This window comes from Macaca mulatta, chromosome 20 (assembly GCF_049350105.2).
Source record: "Macaca mulatta isolate MMU2019108-1 chromosome 20, T2T-MMU8v2.0, whole genome shotgun sequence".
Taxonomy (NCBI): Eukaryota; Metazoa; Chordata; class Mammalia; order Primates; family Cercopithecidae; genus Macaca; species Macaca mulatta.
In genome coordinates, this window is record NC_133425.1 from 64,029,603 (window position 1) to 64,042,472 (window position 12,870).

General features: G+C 46.7%; 1 protein-coding gene across 11 annotated transcripts in view; it reads right to left on the minus strand.

Annotated features, from left to right (window-relative positions):
* The window catches only part of SMPD3 (sphingomyelin phosphodiesterase 3), a 92,081-nt gene extending 79,349 nt beyond the window's left edge, over window positions 1-12,732 (minus strand). For 10 of the 11 annotated variants that reach the window (XM_077984350.1, XM_077984353.1, XM_015126462.3 and 7 more), the window contains exon 1: window positions 12,581-12,732. The gene's annotated coding sequence lies outside the window, so the exon portion shown is untranslated. Of the gene's footprint in view, window positions 1-12,527 lie in introns of all 11 variants that reach the window. The other variant, XM_077984352.1, reaches the window with a different exon arrangement.
* Between the last annotated feature and the right edge of the window lie 138 nt (window positions 12,733-12,870).

Sequence of the window (12,870 nt, forward strand, 5' to 3'; positions counted from 1 at the left end):
GAGTTCTCAGGGCAAGGACAATCCCAGGCTTGGTCACTGGAGATCAAAGTCATTACTCTAACCTCCATGCTGCTCTACCCACATAGTCAAGATAGCCACTGCCAAACCCTCAGAGCACCAGATTAGGAAACTGAGGTCAAGAGACAGAGGTGATATGTCCAAGTTCATGCAATAGAACAATCTGAATCCCTTATAGCATCTAAAAGGATTCCAATACATTGGCTTTTCCCCTTCTGTGTGTGTTGATATAAACCCTCTGACTCAGGTGCTACTGTCTGGACCCAACACACAACAGTGTGCATGTGTGTGTGTGGTGTGTGTTTCCCCGGTAGAATTATTCACTCCTCCATGTTCCCAGTGCTCTCTGCTCCTCCTTCCATATTACCACTTATCTCACTGCACTGTAATTATCTATCTCTGTCTTCCTTCTAGGACTTGAGTACCAAGCAGGGACTTTGTGCTTTTCTCTGTACATAGTAGTAGGCACACAATGGATTTTGTTAAATGAATGTTGATGAATTCACAACCCTCCACTCAGTACATATAGGTTACTATGGCTTGATCTTATTAAATGTGCAATCCCATTATAGTCAATTAATTTAAAATTATATTCTTCTGAAGGTTAACAATGGAAAAACTGTACTTTGCTCAGCATACCATGCCTGTGGGACACATGGCTGCTTGGACCACACTAATTCATGGTACCCCTTGTGACAGCATGCTCTAATTGCAGGCAAAGGGTCTCAAGAGCTTGTCTTTCAAATAAAGAATACAAAGGCAAATCATCCTCACTGACTGTATACAAGCTTCTGAAATACACCAGCCTTTACCTCCTTTGCCTTTACTCTGCTACCTCAGGTTCCACATACCAGGTCTGCATAGACCTGATGTGAGATAAGGTTGGCAGTATTTATAAGATCCCAACTTGCCTCACCTGTTGGGCTACATTAATTTCAGAGGCATGAGGAAGCACCTAGAAGGGAACTTCATGAAGTGGCCATGTTCGTTTGTACATTTTCTACACTGCATCTCTTGTTCTGTTTTAGAATTGACTACCTCCCTGAGGACAGGGACTGTGTCTCATTCACTTCCATCTCTCCAATGTCTGGCACAGGGTTCAACCCAGAGTAGGAACCAGGTGTGTGAGCAAGGCGTGAACACTTGGTCCTGGCTGATGAAGTTGCTCTGACGTAACCAAACAGCCCTACTTTCGGATGCACAGCCATTCCAAACATCTGTGCCTGTATTATTATCATTCTGATTTCCCAACTTGATTTTATTTTCCAGAAGTCACCATTCAACCCTGTTGAGTTCAGCATGTGCTGACACACATTGTTACTGGGGTCAATGGCCAGATGAACCTTAACATTTCATTTCCAGGTGTTTGTCATTTCTCATTAGTTATATGTTTATAATCACTAAGGTCTTATCCCTGGACAACTTGTCAAAATTGTTGTGGCCTTGACCACCCTTGTATTCACCCTTCCAGAACTGTGGAGAGCATCTGGAATTCTAGCATGACTTTTCAAACAAAACACAGTGATCTCTTTCATCCTCTATCATCGGGCACATCAAAACTCTTTACTCATCAAGAGACTCTCTCATAGCTGTGAAAGTTACCTCCTCACTGCCTTGCATCCTCCACAGAACTGCTGGTGCCTCTTGGAAGAAGTGCTGCATCTGTGCCCCTCTCCCTTCCTGCCTTTGTTTTCCATTGTCATTAGAAGCATAGCCATGGAGAGAAATCTGGCGCAGAGTACGACTGCAGCCATTAGAAAAGACAGATTTTCCTTCTAACCAGCCTAAGAAGGATGGGGTTTGGTTTTCAGCCCCTGCAGCCTACAGAGAAATAAGCAGAATGAATTCAAGATGGCAGGTCTAAAAAAATCTTTTGTGAAACAAGCTGTTTGCATGGGAGCAGGTGACTGATGGTGCTGCAACCAAAAAGGGCTGTGGAATTTGCAGTGACCCCAACTCAGGCCCTCCCAGCAGCCACCTTGGGAGGCAGCTGCTCAGGGGTGTCACTGGGAATCATGAACCAAAGGATACTATTTCCTGCCTCCCAGAGCACAGGGAGCAAATCTTCTCTCTTCCCTCACAGAGAAAGCCTCTTCTAAGCTTTGTGCTTAGGTTTGGGCACTGCAGCTGTTCTTGGCATCTGTGCTTCGTGGCAGACTTTCCTGCCTGCAACTTGACACAGGCAGGAATCCTTGTGGCAGACCTGCTACCCTTCACCTGCCCAGGGCTTTTGTGAAGACCAAATGAGAGAAAAGACCATGTAAATTCTTTGAAAACTAAATAGTACTGGTAGGAATGCTCGACTGTGGTGCTACCTGGCAATACCCTCCAGAAGCTCTGGCTTTCAGATACTTGGTGAGCACACTCAACACTGCCACAAATTACCCAGATTCAGTGAGATGCCTCAAACTGAAGGCTTCAGATTTCATATCTCTTTCTTTGCCTATGAACTTTTTTGATTCTCTAACACTTGTTAGTCTGACATTCAAGGCTTTCTCAACTCTTCCTTCCAAACATCTATTTCATGTGGAAACTTCTCCGTTTCAGTGCTCCCAGAACATAGCATTCTCATTCCTACCCCTGTTCATTTGATCACAACTTTCCCTTGCCTTCCTTCCCCATCCCACTCACCCCTCAGAGATTCTCCATATTGTACCCATGCTTGAAGACCAAGCATAAGACTTCTCCACAAGCTGACCCACAAATCACCTCTCTCTCCTTCAAAATAATAGTTATTGGGTTCTTGCTGATCTTGAACCAGAGAAGCAGTGATCTCAGGGGTTAAGAACAGGCTCTGCAGTCAGATTGCCTGGGTTAGGGTCCTGGTCCTCTTACTATCTGCATGACCTTGAGCAAGTTACTTAAAGTCCCTGAGCATTGCTTTCCTCAGCTATAAAGTAGGGATAATAATGGTATTCTTTTACACATATGTGTTGCTGAGCACAATGCCTGACCCACTGTAAACACTTGAACGAGGGTTAGTATTGTCTCTAACCATTTTCATATATATTGCCATGTAATTTCCATGGCAGCCCAGGAAAAGTTAGTTTTATTGCCCCAGAGGAGAAAGAGGAAGTTTGGAAAGGTTAAAGCACTTGCCCAAGGCCACACATTTGGTGGTAAAAGTGTGATTCAGACTCAAGTTTGGTTGGCATCCATAGCTTTTCCACTGCCATAGCCTTAATCAGGCCTCCTATGGTTACTCCAGCCCCTGTTTCTTGGTTCAATCTGCATATGAGCGTCTCTCCTCTCCCCAGCCAGACCTTGGTCTCCTCCTGGGGAAGGTTCTCAAAACACCCCACTGTAGCTATCCATCATTTGGCATTTGTTGAATGAACAAAAGAAAGAATAAGTAGGAAAATGTGCATATTAACTCCAGACTATCCCCAGATAACTTATCACTGGTACTTGGTACCTGGAAGTCAGGGGCCTCTCAACAGAACCAGAGGTGAGCCTCCCTCCACCTCAATTCACCCACCGCTCTTTGAGTCAAGAAACTGTGTTGCTCTCCTGCTAAAACATTTGAAGGGATCCTCACTTTTCCTATAGGACTAATCTGAGTATTTTCTTTACAGTTCAACATGCTCTGTTAACATAAGCCTTCACTGAGCTTAATACATATGTCTTCGGCCGTCTTCCTCCAGAAGGCAAACTTTTGGAAGAAGAGGCAATGGTTGAGAACAGCAACAATATGTGTTCCCTCAGAGCTACGCAGTGAATGGACCCATGGTCTGCCCTAGGGGTCGGGAGAAATGGCTCTGGGCTCTGGTTTCCATATTTATGTTATCTCTTTTTTAAAGCAAAGCTACATGTAAAGTGCTCTAAACACTGAGGTCAGAACTTCAGAGTAAACATGATAGAGAACAATGCCCATTTTGCTACTTGCTTCATTATCCCAGGAAAGAGCCTCATGTGCATTAATCAGACAGAGAAGAACATGAAAGATTGTGTAGAGTGTGCCCAAAGTTCCTGAGATCCTACGTTTTGGTGTAGACACACTTAATCAGGTGAAACTGTCCATTCAATCTCCTCAGGGACTGAATAAGGATAGGGAATGACACGGTAGAGTTGTAGGAAAGGCTCTGAAGATTCTGAACAGCAAATTCTCTCTCTTGTTTTTCATTGTTTTTTTGAAATGGTCTCATTCCAGTAGCCCAGGCTGGAGTACAGTGGTGCAATGTTGGCTCACTGCAGCCTCTACCTTTCATGCTCAGGTGATCCTCCCACCTCAGCCTCCTCCTTAGTAGCTGGGACTACAGGTGCACACACCGTGCCTGGCTAATTTTTTGTATTTTTAGTAGAGACAGGGTTTCACCATGTTGCCCAGGCTGGTCTTGAACTCCTGGACTAAAGAAATCCATTCGCTTCGACCTCTCAAAGTGCTGGGATTATAGGCATGAGCCACTGTGCTTGGCTTGAACTGCAAATTCTATATTAAAGAACATTAAAGAACATTCTATATTAAAGAACAAATATAATTCTATATTTAATATAAATTCTATATTAAAGAATTAAAGTTCTCTATTAAAGAATACCTGAAATCCCATTTAGTCACAGCTATCATTTGTTGAGTGCCTACTATGTACCTGATGTTTTATTTGTATTATGTAATTTAATCCTCACTACAACCTGCGAGAGAGTTGATACTACTTCCATTTTACAAAAGAGAAGACTGAGACTCAGTGTCTTGACCAAGCCCAGTAAGTGGCAGAGTAGCTTTGACCTTGGGTATGTCTGATTCCTGTCCAGAATTTTTCTCCCAGAGCACAAGGTTGTCATTCCCTGAGGAATCTGGGAGTCCAAGAGACTTAGAGCTCTTGAGTCATCTGGTACAATCATCCTCTTCCTCAACTCATTAGCTGAAGTCAAGACCTGTGCATAATGCAGTTAGCTAATTTGTTTATTCATTGTATGCTTATGTAAATGGCTTGAAATCTTTCCTCAACATCATTATCTGTCAGAAAATAGGGGCCACATACTTAGCAAGTGTTTTCAATCACGTTTTAACTAGTAATAAATCTTTAGCTTGATTTATCTGAAAATTGTCTGCTTGCTCTCCTTCCTGTTGCCCTTATCTTTTTTTTTTTTTTTTTTTTTTTGAGACGGAGTCTTGCTGTGTCACCCAGGATGGAGTGCAGTGGCCAGATCTCAGCTCACTGCAAGCTCCGCCTCCCGGGTTTACGCCATTCTCCTGCCTCAGCCTCCCGAGTAGCTGGGACTACAGGCACCCACCACCTCACCCGGCTAGTTTTTTGTATTTTTTAGTAGAGACGGGGTTTCACCGTGTTAGCCAGAATGGTCTCGATCTCCTGACCTCGTGATCCACCTGTCTCGGCCTCCCAGCCCTTATCTTGTAACACTTCATAAGCTTCCTCCAATAGTAATAACAATAGTTAATATTAAGTGAACACTCACTCTGGACCTGTCAGTCACTGTTCTAAGTGATTTAGCTCGAAATCTAGGAGGCAGGCTTTATTATCACCTCATTCTACAGGTGAGGAAACAAACGCACAACTTGCTTAAGGTTACACAGCCCAAATAGCAGAGCCAGGATTCAAATTCCAGGCTAATTGATTGCAGACCTACTTTGCTAAATGCCTCAGTTTATAAAGAAAATATCCTCCTAAATGGAAGCAGTCTAGAACAACACTGCCCAGTAGAAATATAATATGAGTTATAAATGCAAGCCACATATATAATATAAATTTTCTAGTGGCTACATTACAAAAGTAAAAAGAAACAGGTGAAATTAATTTAAATATATTTTACTTAATATATCTAAAATATTATTGTAACCTGTAATCAATATTACCATTACTAATGCAACATTTTACATTATTTTTTATACTAATTTTTTGAAAGCTGGTGTATGTTTTATACTTACAGCACATCTTAATTGCTGCTAGATATATTTCAAGTGCTTATGGCCCCATATTGGACAACAGATATATAGAAGGACATTCTACTTTTCCTATTTTTTTATTATTTGTTTCTATTTCAACTTTATTTTTAACATTTTTAAATTAAAAAAAATTTTAGAATCTTGCTCTGTTGCCCAGGCTAGGATGTGGTGGTATAGTCATAGCTCATTGCAGCCTTGAACTCTCAGGCTCAAGCAACCCTCCCATCTCAGCCTCCCAAGTAGTTGGGACTACAAGCATTCACCACCATGCCTAGCTAATGTTTTCATTTTTTATAGAGACAGGGTCTCACTATGTTACCCAGGCTAGTCTTGAAGTCTTGGCCCCAAGCAAGCCTCCCGCCTCAGCCTCCCAAAGTGTTGGGATTATAGGCATGAGCAACTGTGCCTGGGCTATTTCAACTTTAAAATTGGGTTTTGCATTGGTATTGGATCAAAGAAGCCTATATTAATGGAAATGTGCCCTTTGTATAATTAAATGAACAGAGCAACAGTTTAGGACAGTGGAAAGAACATGCTTTAGGCATTAAAAAATCTGGGTTCTAAGCCCCATCTTAGAACCACTAACCAGGGCTGTGGCCAGAGCAACCCTCAACTTCCCTCACTCTCTTTCCTCATGTTAAAAAATACATGATGGTTTATGATTATTAAGATTCTTCCCATTTCTAAAGTTCTTTCTGCTTAGAGTACACATTCTTTCAGGGTTTCTGTGCCTGTTTCCTTGTTCCATTCAAGATTTCTGTAAGAAAGGACTTATCCCACATTGTGGTTGTGTTCCCTGTGCCCAGCTCTGTGCCTGACACATTTCTGTAGGCACAAGAAACGTCTCTTGAATGAATGGAAATCCAGTCCTCCTTTGAGGGACTCCTAGGCCTCCCAGTTTTTGCCAGAATGATCATAACCGCCTTAGCAATTAATTGCACTTTCTCATATTGGCCTAAAATCTTAACAATCTAAGATTTCTGAAGGGTTATAGCCAGGATTAGAAACCATTTCCTGATCCTGTGTGCAAAGGAGATGGTACTCAGCCCTAGGCATGGCTGCCTAGAGACCCCCGCAAATGGTCTCCTTCTTATTACATGCTGTTCTGATGCTGAGGAGAGTTAATTAATGACTCTAAATAAGAAAACAATCAAATCTGTCTGCAGTCATATGAGTCAGAGCAGACCCAGACGGGGTGCCGGGTCCTTGGCTTCCAAGTGCCCTCGGAAGAAGCAGTAGCAGCCTTTGCTCCTTTCATCAGAGCTCTGCAAAGCCCCAACTTGGAAGGGGAAGAAATCACTCAAAATGTAATGGAGACTCAGCTGGATATGAAGCATTTTTCTTAAAAGGCTAACCCCCTATCTGAGTGTTGTACAGACTGAGGCCCTGGGAGAGGAGAAAAAATGTAAGTTCATTCCTTTCTACCCTCTTTAGACACCCAAACTGAAATGGGAGTTCTCAGAAACCAGTCCCTGTGTATGTTGCAAGATTGGAGCAGTTGGAACTGCCACTTTAGGAGGACCAGACTTGTGGTCTGAAATTCACCAAACCCCAAACCTTCCCACCTTCTAGAGTCTTGCAGCCACATATGGAGGTAGAGCTTTGGTTGGGTGGCATAAGGACAGGAATGTAATGCTTCCCTGAGATTGGCTGAGGCCCACACAGTGAAAATTTTATTTAGGTGTTAGAGGCTTTGCTATGAAAATCTGAGAGTGGGAATAGGTGGAAGGAATCTCTTAACAATAAGAGTGTCTTCAGCTTTGTAACAGGATGCTAGGAAATAAAGATAAGCTCTATTTCTTTGGCTCTATGTGTACTCTTTGTCAAATAATAACAGCTTCCTCATTTTTTTAAATTTTCCTTCCTTTCTTAAAAAGGAAAAACAATGACAACACTTTGTTGCCATCTACGCTTGGCTTCCTATGAAAATTTTCCACGCTGGAAAGAAACCCCTGGGCTATTGGTCATGAGGGTCATTATACTGCCCTCTCCCCATTCTTTGGTAAACAAGTTCAGTTAACAAACCTGGATAAGATGTAAAGTAGGTGGCACTATCCTTGCTGAACTTGAAAAGACTGATTTGTGTCTAAATCCTAGTTGGCCCCCAATCCTATTCCTCTGGCATTTGGTTATAACCTTACATAGGACAATCCAATAGTTCAATTTTATTTCTATAATAGCAATAGGGAAAAACAGTGGTAAGGAGGAACTTCCAGAGTTTGAGATCCAGGATGGAACCTAAACTCTTCCCTTTCTGTGCAACCCTGGGAAAGCCCTCAAAGCTTTGTTTCCTCACCTTGAAAGTGGGAATTATGCCACCACCTACCTCATAGGACTGTGAGGATTAAATACATTCTTACATGTGAAGAGCCTGAGTCAGAAAATGTCTCCTCTTATTAGCTCATAATTCTTTAAACAGGGATTGCTGATGAGTTCATTCGAAGTAATTCAGTAATACCCTCCACAGCTCTGTTTCCTCCTATTCCATTCTGTAATCAGCTTTGGGGGAATCCTCTCGGAGGCCATGGCCCTCAGCTCTTGCTTCTAGTCCACACCCTGAAGTCCTCCCTTCCCACCAGGTGGGTGAGGCCAGCACTCCAGAACCTTGGACAGCTCTACTCCACAGCGATCGAGCCGGCTGCCCCAGGGAACAGGAGGGTCTTGGGAAATTTTCCAAAGGCTGCATTAGTGCAGTGATTTAGGAAAGCCAGGGCTGCAGTCTCATTTCCAGCATGCATGCTGCCACTTGCATGCATGTTCAGATTCTTCAACATGACCAGCCCTTCTGGAAATTTCTAAGGAGCCTTTCAGAAATGCTCACAAGATTTACCAAATCTTAGGGCCTTTTCCTTCTTTTCTATGAACTCCAAATTTTTTTTTGAGCCCAAAAAGAACAGAAACACCACCCACATCTTCCTGAATCTGCTGATATTTAATTTGTTTGGCTTCAGTACAAGGATTAAACATTCTTGATTAACTTCAAGTGAAAGTAATAATGTATGAGCATGAGGAAATGTTTTACAAGACAAAGATTCAGGTATAAATTAAAAGAAACATAAAATAACGTTATTGCCTGTAGGTGATGTTAAGCACCATTCTAATCAGGATAAGCAGGTGGTTCAATTTATGAGGCAATTTAGCTTTTCACTCTCCAATGCAGAACACAACACACCATATGCAGTCACCTTCCAAACAGGCAAGGAAGAGATTAAAGTCCTATTTTTACTTTATGATACTGAGTCACATAGTTCAATGCAAATCACATGGATGCCAAAGTAGGAACAATACCAGGTATTAAAATACCTTCTTTCCTTTGAGGAGCTCTTAAGATTTTGTAACTGTGTGAAATTCCTTCAGAGTGACTCCAGGAGAAGAGACGCATGTCACCAGATGGGCATTTAGGATTGAGCATGTCTCATCTCTCTCCCCCACTTCTGTCATTAGGCCTGGAAGAGCCGTATTTGCAGCTTTTTGCATTTGATAATAGCCTCCAGATGCCTTCATTTTCTGGGCTACATTGTTTTTGAGGAAAAGAGGGTTTACTTTTGAAAAATGTTATTGACTAATTTAATAATGAGGGAAAGAAGAGGATAAATGTGGAACAGGAAAAGAGGAGAAGAGAGTAGTAGAGGTAGAGGGAGAGACAGGAGATGCCTAAACCTCTTTGACCTTGGTAAGTGTTTTCCATGCATTATCCTTATAAATGGGTTTGATGCCCACCTTCCACTGGTCAGAAACTTGAAGCCCTCTTTAAACATTTCCATTGCTGAAGACAGCAGCAATTCCGTGGCTTGAACTAACTTGAAAGAACTTCAGACAAGAACATCAACTTGACACTCTGAAGGTAGGAGGGAGCCCCCCAGTAAAAAGGTTTGTGATTTTACCTAACAACGCTCACACCCACTCTGAGCCTCTACACCGTGGGGGAGTGTTAGTTGCCAAATTGTGTCTGGTTTAACCTCTTTCCAGCAGAGGTCGCTGTGGACACTGGGAGTGGATACTTGTGGGAACTGGACCAGGCAGCCTGGGTTAGATAGATGGTGGCTACATTGTGTGGTACCTGCTCTTTCTGCTGTTCTGCTGGCCATCATCTGGTCTCTCATCCTATGGGAAGTAGATCTCTGTGAAGATTATCTCAAAGCTGCACAGTACCTTTGCTATACAAGCGCTGTGAGATCAGGGTAACTTATTGGGGAGGGCAAGTTTGGGAGGGCCATGCTCATCCTCTAGGGGTATCACCTTGTAGTGTACGTCTGTGTTACCCTTGTTTTTTGTCTGAGTGTACCTAGTATTTCTGAGACACCACCTGTGACTGACCAGCAACATCATTGCCATGCCCTTCCAGACATGGAGGCCAAAGCGGCAAAAGTTGTCTTGCCACGTAGTCTTGCACCCACATCATAAGTGACTCTGTTGATGAGTCCCCTGCTAAGCCTCACTTGGAAGCACATGGTGGTGGTGAGGGGGCAGAATTCTGGTCTTTGGAGCAGCCTATTGCAGTAGGATAAAGCTTCTGATAAAATGGGAAGGACAGGGCACTGGTGAGTATGTTAGGGTCAGACCTGAGACCTCAGAAGGGCTGAAGAAGTCTCCACATACTTGTGAACTCCCCACTTACTGGGCCTTACGCAGGCCAGGCAGGCTAGGCACAAAGCAGCCTGAAGCTGCCTTCACCCTGAGGGCATCCGCTCAGACCCTAGGCCATTGCTGTGGCTTGAGAGTTGAAGATGTGACTACCCTGCTCCCCACCCCCACAACATCCAAGTCCAGCAGTAAATGAGTAAGTGGTTCACCTACATACACACACACACACACACACACACACACAGCCAGAAGCACAAGCTCTGGCCATGTCACACACATGAAGACTGAAACACACATGGGTACATTCAACCGGTCACACATTCACATCCACACTCTGACCCACACCATCATCCATGCAAACCCTCACACATTTAAACACATCCCCACCCCAGAACCAAATTTGACCTAACATGGCTGATGGGGCGTGGGAGGGTCCAGTCAGGATGTCCCTCTGGATCCTGGTCCACTCATGCCCCGTGAACTCCAGGCCCCTTGCTCAAGGTGGAGCCCTCACCTGTCCCTGTCCTAGTGGTCACAGGTCACAGGTCCTGAACGCCCCCCGTACCGGCCCCCGAAGGGGCCCTGTTTACCATCGTGTGCACAGAATCCTGGGTGCCTGGCTGGCCTTAGGGTAGGGGGTATGGGAAAAGAGAAAGATGTGGGGCATAGTGCCCTGCCCCGGCTCAGCCGCCTCCTCCCTCGGGATTTTCCATCCCGGCTCGCGCTGGCCCGCTAGAAGCCCGTGCGCTTTGTCTCCCGCCCCGCTCCCAGCACGTTTCTGTGGAAGCTGCCCGCGCCGCGCCCGAAGCCCCCCCTCCGAGGCCGCGCCCCCCGCCCAGCCCGCGGCGCAGGCCTGCCAGTGCAGCGACCGCCGCTTTGTCCTCTCGAGGATGCCTGGGCCGAGCGCGAAAGCCCCGTGCCTGGGAACAGCCACCACGGGTCCTAGAAGCAGGTCCCCGAGCCTCGGTTTGGGGTGCGCCCTGCATCGGAGCGGAGCAGCCCCCAAAGATTCGCGGGCACGAGGTTGGGGGTGGCATTTACCTGGAGCTCTTGAGTGCTTGAGAGGAGATCCGCCCCGTCCCGCTCTGCACATGCCCATCTGGGGTTGGGCCCCAGCTGAGGTGCCAGAGGCTCAGTCCCCGGGGCGTGGTGGGCTAGTGAGGGTCGTCTCGACTTAGAGCCCCAGGCCTGGATCCAGGTAGGGAGGGCCTGGGAGATGAGGCCCGGGTGGGGAGAGATGGGGAGGGGTCCCTCGTCTCCTCTTACATCCCCCTACACCACCTCCCACACCCAGGCCACCCAACCCTAGGCGCGGGCCCAAGCGCGGGGGATTCCGAGAGTCAGTGCTTTCCTCCACCCGCGACTCCGAGCAGCATGGGGAGGGGTCTCCCAGCCTTTCCCTGCCACATCCCAATTCCACCCCTCACCAATAACCTAGGAGGGTCCAAGTGGAAGGAGTAAGAGTCCTCTGTCTCGTCCACATCCTCGATCCTCCTCTTTACAAAACCCTAGGGCCTGGGGAGGAGGGGGGATAGGGAGGGGGCGAGTGTGGAGGAAGGGGTCTGGGCAAGGGTCTTCCCGGCATCCCAAGACGCCTTTCTTTAATAACCCTGGGAGGGTCTGGGCTGGGGATAGCGGTCCGCGATCTCATCCATCACCACCAGACTCCTTTGTAACCTCGAGCAGCCGAAGTGTTGCGGGGAGGGGTCCCCCTGCCTCCAGTCCCCTCATCCCACAACACCCCCTCCTCCCGTCCTCAGTAATCCGAGCAGTCCGGTCGCCAGGCACAGTGGGAAGGAGGGTCCAAGCCTCCTCGCTCTCCCAGGAGAGATTGGGGGTGGTGTCCCCCAGCCCTCGACCCTCATACTCAAAAGCCTTCTCCACGATAAAACAAAAACTAACCCAAGCTGCTCCGACCTCCGGCGCCGGGCCACAGGAGGCCCCTAGTCAGTCTATGGCTGTCCGGGACCCACGGTCCTGAGAGCAGCGAGAACACGTCCCGTCAACTCCCCGAGCCCCTCACGCCTCGGTTCGCCCCCTCCCCAAGAAAACAAAAGCGAATTCAGCAGCACCGACCTCTGACGGCGGGCGGGAGGGCGGTCAGCGCCCGGCAGCGCACCCTGCTCCTCCCGGCTCCTCAGCCCGGGCTCCCGGCCGCAGATCTGGCGGCGGCTGCAGCGGCGGCTGCTCTCGTGGCTCTCGGGTCCGGAGCCTCCCTCAGACTCAGCACCTGGAGCGGCGAACAGCTCCGCGCTTCATTCCTCTGACCCCGCCTCCTTCGCGCCGCCGTAGCCAATGGTGACCCGGACCCCGCCCAGGAGTCTGCCCATTGGGGGCGTCGTCCCCTCTCCCTCCGGCCCCGCCCG